The sequence below is a fragment of the Rosa chinensis genome, chromosome 1 (assembly GCF_002994745.2).
Source record: "Rosa chinensis cultivar Old Blush chromosome 1, RchiOBHm-V2, whole genome shotgun sequence".
NCBI lineage: Eukaryota > Viridiplantae > Streptophyta > Magnoliopsida > Rosales > Rosaceae > Rosa > Rosa chinensis.
The window spans coordinates 36,124,972-36,139,928 of record NC_037088.1 but is presented as its reverse complement, the minus strand read 5'-3'; the positions used below and the strand labels follow the sequence as shown (position 1 = coordinate 36,139,928).

Below are 14,957 nucleotides of genomic sequence, written 5' to 3'. Positions count from 1 at the left end.
CCGTAGCCAACAAACACACACTTAAGGGCCCGGGCATCCAACTTAGACCTCTAATTTTTTGGTACATGGACAAAGGCAACACAACCAAAAACACGAGCTGGAAGATTGTGAAAGGATGGTAAAGAGACATGAGAGGCAAGAACCTCGAATGGAATTTTGCCCTGAAGGACATTGGATGGAAGATGATTGATAAGATGAGAGGAAGCATGTATAGCATCGCCTCAAAGATACTTAGGCATATGAGCACTAAAAAGAAGGGCACGAGCCATATCAAGTAAATGACGGTTTTTCCATTTGGACACTCCATTCTGTTCTGGGGTTTGTGGACAATCCCATGGATTTTAAAAAACTCTTGGAGCACATGATTAACATACTCCCCCCCCCCCCCCCCCCCCAAATTGTCAGAACGAAGTCTTTAATGGTGCTATGATATTGGGTTTGAACAAGATTACGAAAGGTTTGAAAAGCGGGGAAGACTTCATCTTCGGTTTTAAGAAAAGCAACCCATGACAATCTTGTACAATCATCAATAAACAACACAAAATATCGCATACCCGATACAGTAGGCTCTCTAGAAGGTCCCCAAACATCAGAATGAATCAACTCAAAAGGAATAACACTTTTATTAGAAATACTAGGAGAATAAGTAGCACGATGACTCTTGGCCAAAACACATGTTTCACAAAGTAAAATGGACTCATCCACACCAATAAACAGAGTAGGCATGGTTTTCTTCATAAGACTAAAAGATGGATGCCCTAAACGGCGATGCCACAACCAAATCTCACTTAGCTTATCAGAAGTCGAAGTCAAAGCGGCTCGGGACTGTGCTCCTGGTTTCTCTCCTACGTATGTCTGATCCAGACGGAACAATCTGCCCCTCAGATACCCCCGACCGACTATCTCCCTGGTGAGAAGATCTTGAAAAATCACATACATAGGATAAAAGGTTACAGAGCATTTAGACTCAGTGTTCAATTGTGGGACAGATATCAAGTGATGAGATAAGTCAGGCACATATAACACATTATGAAGTTCTAAAGTGGGAGTAATACACACTGACCCTGACCCTAACACAGGAAAAGCCTCACCATTGGCATTGGTTACATAAGACACTGATGGGGAAGACAATTCAGTAAAATATGATTTGTCATAAGTCATATGATTGGACGCACCAGAATCAATAATCCATGTATCAGAACCAACAAAGTTAGAAATCTGTAAAGCCATACCAATTTTACCTCGACCAGCTATAGAGGTAGTAGGGGTAGCTCCACCTGCTGTATGATGATCTTGGCCAGCCACTCCATAGAAATCCGGTTCTTGGACCAATTGAACAGCAGCTGCTTTCGCCTTAGCACGAAAACCTTGCTTTTTAGGTTTAAGGTGTGGGTTCAACTTCCAACAAGTCTCCCGAACATGCCCAAGGTCGTTGCAATAAGAACATTGAGGACGAGGGCGATTGGTGAAGCCATGTGATGAACCTTGTTGATGAAGTGGGCCTGAACTCTGCTGCTGAAGGAAAGGTGCCGGTGACTTGGCCTGAATGGCTAAGCTAGAGACTTCAACCTGGACATGTTTGACACTCTCCTGTTGAGACTCATCCTTACGGATGTATGTAAAAGCTGTGTTCAAACTAGGAGGGTCTGTCATTCTGAGCAATTCTCCCTTTGCACTGCTATGCTTCTCATCAAGTCCTCTCAAGAAAACATGAACCCTTTCTAGCTCCTTCTCCTTCTGGTACCACACAAGATCTTCCTGATTCTTGATCTTGCAAGGACGCTTCTGATCAATTTCAGCCCATACATTCTTGAGCTTAGTGAAATACACAGCTACTGGTTGCCCATTCTGTTGCATATTAGCAGCTTTGCACATCAATTCATGAACCTGTATAAAATCAGACTCATTTGTATATAGATCTCCCAACGTCTTCCATATCGCCTCAGCAGTTTCACATTCCTCCACCATCTGTAGTACATCATCAATCATGGCTCGAAATAGAATTGACATTACAAACCCATCATCATCTTCCCACTTAGCATAGGCCTCCACATCATCTTCACTAGGAGCCTTGATTGTTCCAGTCACATGCCCCATTTTGTGTATCCCACTGAGATAAACAGACATAATCTTCTTCCATGTTCGGAAATTGGTACTAGTGAGTTTGGTACCCCCAAAAGAACCACCTTCTGAGCTCTTGACAGAAACTTCAACCCTCTGGACCTCATTGGTCTTAGAACTCTGACCTTCACTGTCATCACCACCCATTGCAGTAATAAAATAGAAAAATACACAAATCCCAAAGTGCGTAGCGGAAATAAGAATAACAATAGTAACAACATTTTTTTTTTTTGGAACCTGGTTGACTAAGCTGGATGTGTGGACCGAGTCGGTTGACTGAGTTGAGACGAGTGGACTCACTGATGTAGGCGGGTTGACTCACTGAAGGAAGCGGGTTGACTCACTGAAGAGGTCGAGACAGATGCGGGGAGAGATCGATCTGGAGGTGAGGATCGATCGTTGGTTTGGGCTGGAGGGCCGAACCGGCTGGATGACGCACCGAAGAGGAAGGACGAACCTCGAAGGATGACGCACCTCGAAGTGGCGAAGAAGGACAAACCGAAGAGGATCGGAGTCGTCTGAATCGAGGAGGACCGAACCGGCTGGATCGGTCTGAGTGCTGCAGTGAACTGGGCAGCGACGCCGGAACTGAAGAACCTAATGTGATGCAGCGATGCCGGATCTGGAAAAACCGACAGGTCTGGTTCGAAAACGATATGGAAACCAGCGGGTTTTTGTCTGGTGCAGACGATCTGGTACAGACGATGGGGCCCGAACTGGAGATGAGAGGGTGTCGCCGAAGTCAAAGAAGAAGACAATAGTCATTCTTTGACGGACGCCTAGGGTGCAGACAAACGATGATGATAGTCTGACATTTACGACAAAGAGAAAAAGTCCTCTCGGATCTTTGCTCTGATACCAAGTCAAATAGAACAAGGTTGAGAGAATAAATTTCTGATATATTATCACACCCATTCTGTGGTGTATATAAATAGGTTACAATCGTACTACAACTGTACTACACAACACATACAAGGTAAGTAGTTACAACGATATATTCCCTTGTAATCTATTCCTAATAGGGAACAAATACTCACACTAACACTTGCTTGATTCTGCAGTCGTGATAGCAACAAAGTATAGCTAGAAACTTGCTTTGAGCGAGCGAGCAAGAGGAAGAGGGTGAGAGAGAGAGAGAGAGAGAGAGAGAGAGAGTCTTGCCATCTAGCTATAAGAGACGTGATAGGAAGTTAGGAACCGACTTTAGGTCGATGTGCAGTCAGGCCGCCTCCTCCACATTTCTAATCTCCAGTCGATCTGAACACAGAACACACATGATTCATGGTGAGTAGAAGGAGATCGGAAAGCAGGGCCTGATGAAGAAACTTCTCAAGGAAGGTGAAAGTTGGGAAACGCCAAAGAGCGACGACGAGGTTGAAGGTGCGGTGCCGATTTCAACACTGCTTTCGAATTTGTGTTTTCTTGAATTTGAGCTTTTCTGGAATCGTTTTTGGTTTGTTTTGGATTGGGATTGATTTCAATTATGATTGAATTTTAGTACATTACACCGGGACTTCGCTGGATGGGACTAAGTTCAATTCGAGCCGTGATACGCCATTCAGGTTCACTCTTGGTCAAGGTGAGGGATCTCTGGCCTTTCACTTGTATTCTAATCACTAGATTAAGCTCTGAGCTGGATGCAAATTTTGTCAACTTAATGAGATTAGTGCTTTTCAATCGAAGTCTGTGGGAATTTTCAGAATTCATGATTGGTCTGATGGAATGTTATCATGAAGAAAAAAGCTTAAATTGCCGATTAAAAAATGTTTAGTTCGTGTGCTTATATATTTCCGCAAATTTTTGTTAGTATAGAAAGCAATGAATAGCTGCTGGCTGACTTGGTAGAAGAATAGGATTTATAGAGGCAACCTCTGGAAGGTAGTGCATTGATAAATATAGATGGAACACAAGCTCTCAGAGCATAAATGCATCAAGCTTTCTTTTTATTATTGAATTCAATTCGACTGTCTGTCATATTTAGCTTTCTAAATCTCTTTATGATGGTTGTTGTAGGCAAAAGAAAAACTGTGGAGTCCAATTGATGGATGGTAGCTGTTGAATTGCTCGATGGAGAACTGGAAAAAGGGCTGCTAAATTGTTGTATTTGAAATTTTGAATTAGGACTTTCTATTTCAATTGCATATTTGTATTTCAAACTTGGACAGTTGGACATTTGAACTTCATATTTAAATTGGGTCATTGTATTTCAAACTTTCAATTGCGGGTATTGTGATTAACTTGTATTTGAATTTGGATTTTATGTATTTTGGATAGTTCAATTTGCAGCTTCAACTTTGGATCTTGATATTCACTATGCCAAAAAGGCCTTCAGACGACACACTTCAGACGACATAAGTTTTGTTTTATGTCGTCTGAGTTTTTCAGACGACATAATTTTTTTTTATGTTGTCTGAATATACACTAAAACCATACTGGTTTAATTTGAAAAACTAGTGAGCATTCAGACAACACATTTGTGTAGTTGTAGAAGGTGGTGATTTTCTATCTCAAATTTGGATAAATTGTGAGCATTCAGACAACACATTTATGTAGTTGTAGAAGGTGGTGATTTTCTATCTCAAATTTGGAGGGATATCCAAAAGTTGATTGAGTCTTTTCCCTCTCAAATAGCCACTCCCTAGTTGACTGGAAAATGTTGTGACATTCAGACAACATTTAAATGTTGTCTGAATGTGGGGGTTGTTTTAAAATTTCCCAAGTTATTTTGACTTGTGCTATTTGACACTCAACAGTCCCTCACTCCCTCGCAATTAAGTCACTTTCTGCCTTCTCAAACACTACCCCGCGCGCTCTCTCCTTCTCACTCAGCTCTCTCAACTCGACCTAGAACCCGCGAAACTGAAAACTCAAACACCAGCCTCTCTCCTTCTCACTGTGCTCTCTCATATCTCAATTCTCACTCTCCTTCATCTTCTCACTCTCTCTATTCTTCTTCGTAGTCTCTCCTTCTTCTTCTTAGTCTCTACTTCATCTTTCATGTTCGTATTAATGGAGCTCTCCAGCAAGAGTTGTTTTCAAATCGGATATTGGTAAGCAATTTAGGGTTTCAATCATTTTGTAGTTTAGGGTTTCGACTGGGTTCAATCTTCAATTGATTTTAGGGTTTTTTTTTTTTTTTTCTGCAAATGATTTGTGTTTTGGGGTTTTTTCGACTGGGTTCTTCCATGTTGTCAAACAAGAACTCTTTCTTCTTTCAATTAAAGCTGATTTGTGTTTTGGGGTTTTGAGTTTGGTTATAGTTCTTCAATTTTGTAACATGTTTCTTCTGTTTTGTTGGTCTTGTTAGGGAAACTTGGTGCTACAAAAGGATTTGCTGGGAAGGCTCACTGCTCGTAGTGTAGTGCAGAGAAACATAAGGCTTGTTTGTCTAAATTTATGGGGAGTCTTTTTCCCCAATCAATTTATGGGTCTTGTTAATTCATTACCTAGACTCTTTGACAGCCAAACACTCAGTTAACAAAAACCAAGCTATCTCTGTTCTCTTTCCATTCCGCTCCCACTTCTCTCCTAAGCTCTCAAATACTTGAATCTTCTCACTTCATTTTCATCTAAGGTCGAAAATCAGTAGCTACTTTACCTCTGTGCCTTGCTTCTCATCATGTTAAGGGTATGAAGATACGATTGATCAAACCTCCGTCTGCACATTTGCAATTTCGCAGCTCCAGGTCTTCTCTATTTTTCATGTCTTGTAAACCTCCTCTAATTCACTTATTTCACTATGACAGAACAAATGGAGGACTTTGAGATTTCAAACCACTGAGCTTCTCTCTATTTTGCTTCAATACCAGAAATTTTCTTTCCTTTCGGTAAGAACTTCTACTTTTTGTTAAATTCCAGTTCTTAAAGCTGTTCAAGGTTGTAATGGAATGCACTTTTGATTATTATGTTTTGGTAAACCCATGAGGATGGATAGGACTGGAAAAGACCAAAGTTCAATTACTGCACTCCAAGTGTTTGATGTTATGCCTCAAAGACAACACCAAGCTGAACCAGTGGGATATTCCATGATTTTCGAAAAACCCATACTTCTTGTTTTACTCTCAGTTTTTGACAGCTTAAAGTAGACTCTTCAATGATCATTTTGAGCTTGGTTTCAAGAAAAACGGAGTTAAACTGAGATACTTGTGCTATTTTGAAGTTACTACATTGTTTCAGGATTTCTGCAGAATCAACGTTTCTGTCAATTTTAGATTCTTGTTTGACCCTCCATTTGAACTTTGATTAGCATGAAACTTTTCAAAATAGTAGCTTTGCATGTTTACTTCAAATCTGGAAAGTTTTGCTTGAAATCACTGAAAGACTAATTGTTGGTGAAATTTTCTTGCTTGTTACCAGTTTTCTGAAATTTTCTCAAACTTGCAGCTTATTCTTACAAACAATTGATTTGAGAACCTTTACATTTGTTTTCTGTCCTCGTTTTTCAGTAAGTTAGATTAGAAATGCAAAGCATGCCCTGAAACTTAACTTCAGTTCGAAAGGCTTAGAAAAAAGTTTTGTCTTTGTCCGAAAGTGACTACAAACCAGTGTTTTCTATGCATTCTGATCAGAACATTTTGATCAATGTTTTCTTCTCAGAATAAGCCCACATATGGTGAAGCTCTAGCTATTGCCTAGTCTCTAATTGAGTGATTTATCGAGTTCTGGGATTTGCCCAATCGAAGTATGTGACCTTAATTCCTATACCACTCAGTCATTTGAACAAATTTAAAAGTTCAACCGTTGTACCGAGTCGGGGCCTCCATCATTCTCAAACACATAAGTAGAAGAACCTTACTGTTCAAAACTCACAATCAAGATTGGTCAGAGGAACAACAAAAGCCCTAGAATCATAGTCCTCCACTTTATTGAATAGTAAGTTTCTCTCTATCCCTCTCTCTCAAAACTCTGTACCTTCTGATTTGGGAACGGTGAATCACATTCATTTGGGGTCATTTGATTCAATCTTCTTGTTTCTAGGTAAAAAGATTCAAGATTTGATTTTGATAATGCCAATCACCTTTTGAATGATTTTTGGTAATTGGGTCTAAATCTGAGTGAGTTAATTGATTCATTGATTGCAAATTCACAGGCATTGTTCCAATGGAGAAGGATCAGAAGGTAGCATCTGAAGACCCCAAGGTGGATATGTTCAAGGACGATGACGAGTTTGAATAGTTCAACATCAATCTAGGTAATTTGGGGACATGTTATTAATAATCAGCAATTAAATGTTGTGGACTTTATTCTGCTTCTTTTGAATTGAATGTAATGTTATACACGATCGGAATTTAGGAGCTGTACCGATATATTGTAGCATACACTAAATTTAGTCCAGATATCTTCCACCTGACCTCCATGTTTAAATCTGCATTTTATATCCCTCTGTACATATGGTTTCTAATTAGATTAAGCTCTAATATTGCCGTGTTGCTCTTGTCAAAATTAAATTGTTGGTCTAAAATCAATTGTGATAATATAGGTTGCTTGATTTCTGCTATACTTCCCCATGAAACTAGCAAGTTTATGACTGAGCCCGTAAGTGGTAAACGTGATGAGTTGATAATATAGGTATGCAATTAATCCTCCTGTTTTTTTTCCTCTCTCTATGATGTCTATAATTCTCACCTTTTGAATGGATTCTGTGATCAGTTTGTTTTTTTAGATTGATTTGCCAAACGACTGTGGTCACTCAATTCAACTTGGAACTATGATTTTTTTTTTTGGGTGCTTCTGTGTAATGAATTTGATTGTAGTGACACCTTCTAATTATGTTTTGCTTTTTGTTGTGAGGATCATGTGTGTTCTGTGAGACGTTGTGAGAAATTCTAAAACTTTGATGGGCGATCTTAGGCCTTGGTCGCCTGAGCCAAACGGCGCTGTTTTGGAGGAGAGGCTGACCTCATCTTCTTCATCCGTGTTTTCAATTTCAACAAATCAGAGGGACGTTTCCGCCGAGTACTGGCGGAGAGCGGAGGAGGCAATGCAGGGGGTTATAGCTTAGATCCAACGTACTCACGTCTCCAAGCGGAGAAGGAAAGCCGCCATTGATTACGTTCAGAGGATCATTGGAGCTTGTATTGGTTGTTAGGTCAGCATTCATGCCTATATATACCATTCCCCTATATCTGAATTTAAACTTGAATTTAGTGAAAAGCCCTATGTTTTTATGTGAATTGAAGAACTCAGTTTTCGTGTGATGATGAAAATGTGCTTGAATTTTGGCTATAAGTATAGCTTTTTCGCTCTCGAAGGCTTGGACTTTGATTTTGAGTATGTAGCTATCCAGTTGTATGAATTGCAATCAGTTTGCAGCTCATGAGTACATGTAGTTACGTTTTACTTTGAATTGATAGAGTAACTCTGTGATTACCCAACCAACTTAGGGAGTAATCTGTTTGAGAGATTAGTGTGCTTGTAGGTTTGTTCTTGTTCCACATTATGGTTTTTGATTGCAAATTCTGAGATGTCAGAGTTAAGAAAGCAAAGGGGTGGTGACTAGGTGGAGGGTATTGATTTCATGTTGGGTTTTGTTTCAGGTGTTCCCGTTTGGATCAGTACCTCTGAAGACGTATCTGCCGGATGGAGTGCTGTTCTTGAAAGGGAAGATCACAATATGGCTGCTGAGTTTATGGTGAAGGACATGCAGTTAATTTGGGCAAAGGTTTGTAGGTTTTACGTACCCTATATCATATGAGATATCATTGGTTGAACCTTTATATTCATTACCTAGACCCTCGTACAACCAAACACTCAGTTGACAAAACAAGCTACTTCTCTTCTCTTTCCATTTCGCTCCCACTCTTCTCTTAAGCTCAGAAACACTTGAATTTGCTTACTTCACTTTCATCTAAGGTCGAAAATCAGTAGCTACTTTATGTCTACGCCTTGCTTCTCATCATGTTAGGAGGTATGAAGCTATGCATTGTTAAAATCACCTTCTGCACTTTTCCAATTTTCGTATCTCCAGGTGTCATATAAACCTCTTCTAATTTACGTGTTACACTATGACAGAACAAATGGGGAACTCTGAGATTTCAAACCACTAACCTCTCTATTTTGATCAGTATCAGAAACTTTCTTTTGGTAAGAACACCTACTTTCTGTTAAATCTCTGTTCTTAAATCTATTCAAGGTTGTTGTGGAATGCACTTTTGATTATTATCTAGCTATGGTGACTCCATTAGGATGATTAGGACTGGAAAGGGTCAAGTTCAATTACTGCACACTATGTGTTTGAAGTTATGCCTCAAAGACAACACCCAAGCTGAACCAGTGGGCTATTCCATGATTTTCGAAAAATCTATACTCCTTGTTTCACTCTCAGTCTTTGACTGCTTAAAATAGACTCTTCAATAATCATTTTGAACTTGGTTTCATGAAAAACGGAGTTAAAATGAGATACTTAAGCTATTTTGAAGTTACTGCACTGTTTCAGGAATTCTGCAGAATTCAGCGTTCCTGTCATTTCAGATTCTTGTTTGACCATTCATTTGAATTGCGAATAACATGAAATTTTGCAAAATAGTATCTTTGCATGTCTACTTTAAATCTGGAGTGTTGTGATTAAAATCATTGAAAGGATGATTGTTGGTGAATTTTTCTTTCTTCTTACCAGTTTTCTGAGAACTTTTCAACTTGCAGCTTTTGGTACAAGATTAATGATTTGAGAAACGTTTACTCTCTTGTCAGTCCTCAATCTTTAGTACATTGGACTAAACATGCAAAGCATTCCTTGAGTCTTAAATTTCAGTTAGAAAGATTATATCCATGTTCAAAAGTAACTACAAAGCTCTGTTTTCCGTGTATTCTGATTAGTGCATTCTGATCAGTGTCTTCTTTTTAAAATAATTCTATAAACGTGTGGCTTCATCTTAAGGGAGAAAGAACATTGAGACCGATGATGGTTTACATGTTCATAATAGGATCAAGGGCTCAAGTGGACTGAAGATTGGTCCTTTGGTACTTGCTGGGAGTTGCACATCAAGGATTCCAGGTAGGGGGTCTTCACTAGTTAGAGCTTTTCTCGAAAAGATTTCTATGTTTTTATGCATACACATTGCATTGTTGTTAAGTGGTGACCTGAGAGTGAAGGGAGCAAAACAACTACCTTGGGTTTCGATCCCCTAAACCTCCGGAGGGGCTATACGGACTGGAGGATGTCTAACATCCTTTGAGGTGTGGCGTCACTCCTAGGTGGTATGGCGTAAACGGCCACTCTTACTACTTCTTGCTGGCTATTTGTGTACTTACATTGGCAAGTAAGTAATTGGTATTAAGAACGATCATCGGTTTTTAGGAAAGTCGGTACCCCATTATGCATATGTATCCTTCTATTTCCTATTTTTAAGTTTCTGTCTACTCTTGCTGAGCTTGTTACTTCAGTTGGATAAATCCTAATTGCTGTTGTCATTGCTTGAAATTTTTCCACCAATTGTAGTCTGAAGCCTCAGATTTCAAACCTCTTTGTATTCTATTTAGTTTGACTATCTCGAGTTTATTTAACATATATTTCACTTGAATTTATGTAGTTTTTTCATCACCAAAGGTTGAGATACATTGATTCCAAATATCGAATTTTGCAGCTGCCCAAAAGAAAAAAAGAAAAAAAACTTAGTTAGTCATCAAACTTTACTTGATTAGTTTCGTTATCTTTAGCCTTGCGCATCTTAAAAAGTTTGAGTATTACTTTGTCAATACTTAAGCTTCGTACGTAAGATTCACAGCGCTGTGACGTCAACCCTTTCGGGGCGTTACAGTAGCACCATCATGTCCATAAAAAATTTCTGTTTCACCGCTAGTATGTCCTTTAATTTGCTTTTCCTAAAAACCTTTAGGAAATGCACGTGTGTTTATGAGATTATTGTTTGTTTCTATTCAGATTCACTTAATTTTAGTTGTCCTCAGTAAAGATTGTTGTGTTTTCTGGTGGCAGGTTAAGCTTGTAAAGTGCCTTGTGCAAAATATTATGGTTGATATATCCTTCAATCAGTTAGGAGGGCTATGTACGTTATGCTTTCTTGAGCAGGTAGTCTTCCACTAAAGCTGAGTTTTATTAGTCCAGTTTTGCTACATATGATTGGGTTCATGTAAAGGATGCTTTCCGAGGAAGCTCTGGTTTATCAGATGCAATTATTATTATTATTAATTTTTTTTTTCAAGTCTATTATAGCAAGTAAAAATATTGGACTTTGGTGCTCTTTGCTCGTTTGTGATTTTGGATTTTTTTTTATTCTTGATCATCTTCCTGGTGCTGTTACCATACAGGTTGATCGCCTCATTGGCAAACATCATCTCTTTAAACGTAGTATCATACTGATTAAGGCATGGTGCTATTGTGAGAGTCGAATTCTCGGTGCCCATCACGGTTTGATATCTACATATGGTTTGGTGACCTTAGTTCTTTTTATCTACGTGTCATTGTTTCAGGTGAAAGGAGAGTGATACTAAGGGACCACAGTATGCAAACAACACTTCAAAACTTGAATCTGATCTCTCAAGTCAGTGGAGATCGCTCATTCACATGGAGGATATCTTTGTAAATGAAGGCAACCACTTTGTGAGTGTAGCCACCTTCTTGTTTTATTTATTATAAACTTACCTATTTTTGAGCATTTGTCATGCTCTCCAATGTCTCAATTTTTATGAAAATGATCCAAACTCTTTTGCTCTACAATCCAAATTAAATAACCTAAGTTTGTCAGTTCCTTAAATCTATCAAAATGTGATCTTTTGCTCTCTCTGTCGAATCACGACTTCTTTCTTTTGGGGTCTTATTCTGATAAATATTCTTGGTTCTGCTTGTTTTGCTACTTAGTTATTGGTTGCCACTATTATCATCAATTTTGTCAAGGAACAAGAAGGTGCATAGTTGTACACCTGACTTGCATTCTAAGTTCTAATGTAACCTTCTATATATTTAAATGAATGGTTACATAATGGGAAAATTTGCACATCTCTGTTTACTTTTGCAATTTTAGTTATGTTGTACATTGTGTGATATTCAGTACTGTTGTAATGATATTTTGGGACTTGTGGTTTTACAGCTTCCTTTATCAAGTGTTGAACAAATCGAATATGCTTGACATAATTGACTTCGTAGACCCTGCTCAGACTGGTGTCATTGGCTATGGAAATCCGACTAAACGAGCTCGTTCTTTGTCAGCTTCTTATTAAAGAGGGAAGCCTAGTCAGATTTTTTGGGTGCCCTATAACTCAGGGTATGAAAGCTTGATTCATGCATATATTTTGTTGGCTGCCTAGATTAATAGATATGGGCCATTTTGAACTTATGCTCATGAATAGGTTTGTGTACATGAGACAATGGTGGATTCATGAAAATTACAATGAATGATTTTGGATGTGGATATTATGGTTTCATGAATGGGCAATTTTAATTTCCAGAATGCATGCATACCAATTGTAACAGGGGACTAGTAATATGTGTTATCTCAAATTGCAAGCTACAACAAAAGCACACCAAAACGTGTGGTTGCAGCTGCACAAAAACAACACAAAAATCAATTAGAAGTCTATTGACTTTTTGGCATTGGGACAACATAAAATTGTAGTATAAAAGGCAAAACAACAACATAAGTTAGATGAAAGTATTGGCAAAAGTGTACAATAACAACAAATAAGTGTGATTGGACGTGATTACAGACAATATAAAACACGTACTATTAGTGGTCCTTTTTATATTCAGACCACAAATATTTGTCGTCTAAATAATCTCAAACGACAGTAAATTGTCGTCGTAATGATACTGACATAACAGAAAGAATATGATATCTATTGTCTAAACCATTTCCCAACATCACATATGTATAATTTCAAAACCTTTCATACAACACTTAAATGTCATACAAACCTACCCTAGAACGACACTTAATGTCCTCTGATGCTCTTTACGACCACATATAATTATCGTTTAAAGTAAATTAGCACAACCTTTAATTGTTGTTGTATGAGAGAAGACACTACATACGAGTTTTCATATTTCTGATTTAAGGGCATTCAGACCACACAAATAAGTCTTGCAAATATGCTTCACACAATAGTATTTAAAAAATACTGTGGTTGTTTTGTTTATCAGACAATACAAAATTGTTGTTTGAATGCTTTTAAAGATACAGATCACAATGTTCCCAAAATGCAAAACTCATCAGACGACACAAGACTTTTATTTTTTTATGTCGTCTGAAAAATCAGACGACAGAACACTTCTGTCGTCTGATGCCCCCAAGAGACGACACCGTACTAGACGACACATTTTTGTTCGTTCAGACGACAGAACAGTTCTGTCGTCTGATGCACTTTTTGGCATAGTGATTGTGTTTTGATTCAAATCTGAACAGGTTCAAATGAATGAAATGAAATGAATGAAATCTGGAACATAGCAAGGTAGATATATATCCTACCAAGCAAAAAATAAAGGTTTTTGGGCCCGAAAGCCCGCAAGCTCGGCCCGAAGTTAAACGGGCCGGTCCAGGGCCTGTTCCTGTTTGTGTCAAAACGGGTCGGTTCTGGGCCTAGTGAAAAACGGGCCGGTTCCGGGCCCAGTGAAATTATAGTTAGACCCGGCCCGTGCCCAGCCCTAATAGGAACCGACTTTAGGTCGATGTGCAGTTTTTTTTTTTTTGGTTGCTGATTCGACGTATTTTAAATTGCATCGCAAACCCTCCTTATTTTCTGCCTTTTTACGACAATTTGTGCGACGACACTTAATGGGGGACGCAAATATATTGGCGCTAACTTTGGGCGCTTAAATCTGCCTAAAATTAAAGACAATTGCGACGGCCGCGCCTCGTGTCGCAAATAAGGTGTCACAAATAATGCTTTTTCTTGTAGTGACACACACACTCTTTTTCTTTTTAAAAATTCAAACTCTCGGTTAAGGTATGGTCTTTAATGCAGTGGCTTACTAAATAATTTAGAATTTGATCGATCCTTCTTGTTTTTTAGCTTAAAGTTGTTTTTTTTTGGCAAGACGTACGTTTAACTTTTTTTTTTTTTTTTTGAAGTTGGTTTAGAAAATAAATGATTCTAACAATAACACTGTTTTTGAATCAAACCCAAACTCATTGGGTGGGTGCCAATATATTTATCTAAAGCCAGAATAGGCCGTTACATACTCTTCTGCTGCCATCTATAAATAGACAAGAAGATAGTGGTAGTACCCATAATGGTATATAGAAATAGACCCACTCATTGGACATGTCATGTACGTAGACATAGCGGAGATTCTCCTTTGGTACTACTCTAGAGGCGCTAGAGATACTTAGAGTGCACAAAAAGTGCATTAGCTTCCTAAAAGGAAATTATTGTAAAAGACTACACTAAAACATAATTTATGGACTAGCAGGGCAAAAACCCCAGCCCAAAACTCGAAGCCCAAGAGGGCATCACTACAACAAATCTGGGTATTAATGACCACTATATTGGTCACTAAAAGTAACAAATCTGGTCACTAAATATGATTAGTGACCAAACTTAGGTGGTCACAATGTGGTCACTATAGGTCCGTCACTAATTCTATTTAGTGACCAACAAATGTAAGTTGGTCACTAATACAAATTGTCTTTAGTGACCACAATTTTATAGTCACTAATTCAAAATGTCTTTAGTGACCACAATCTTATGGTCACAAATAGTAATGGCATTAGTGACCTATGAATCATTACTAAAGGTGTTACCAATGGTCATTGAATAGCAAAATTTGGTCATTAAAAACCATTCACTGACATGCTTTTAGTGACCATATTGTTAGATCATTGGTTTGGTAACTGAATCGGCAATTTTTCCTGGTTGCTAAAACAAACCTGATCACTTAGTGCGTC

General features: G+C 38.5%; 1 long non-coding RNA gene across 2 annotated transcripts; it reads left to right on the top strand.

Annotated features, from left to right (window-relative positions):
- Positions 1-11,091: 11,091 nt before the first annotated feature.
- LOC112182859 lies at positions 11,092-12,371 on the top strand. 2 transcript variants are annotated; one of them, XR_002929587.2, is made up of 3 exons: positions 11,092-11,146; positions 11,386-11,677; positions 12,221-12,371. It is a non-coding gene; the product is annotated as an uncharacterized LOC112182859 (long non-coding RNA). The 2 variants fall into 2 exon arrangements; XR_005804465.1 differs by having other exon boundaries at positions 12,232-12,369.
- Positions 12,372-14,957: the final 2,586 nt, after the last annotated feature.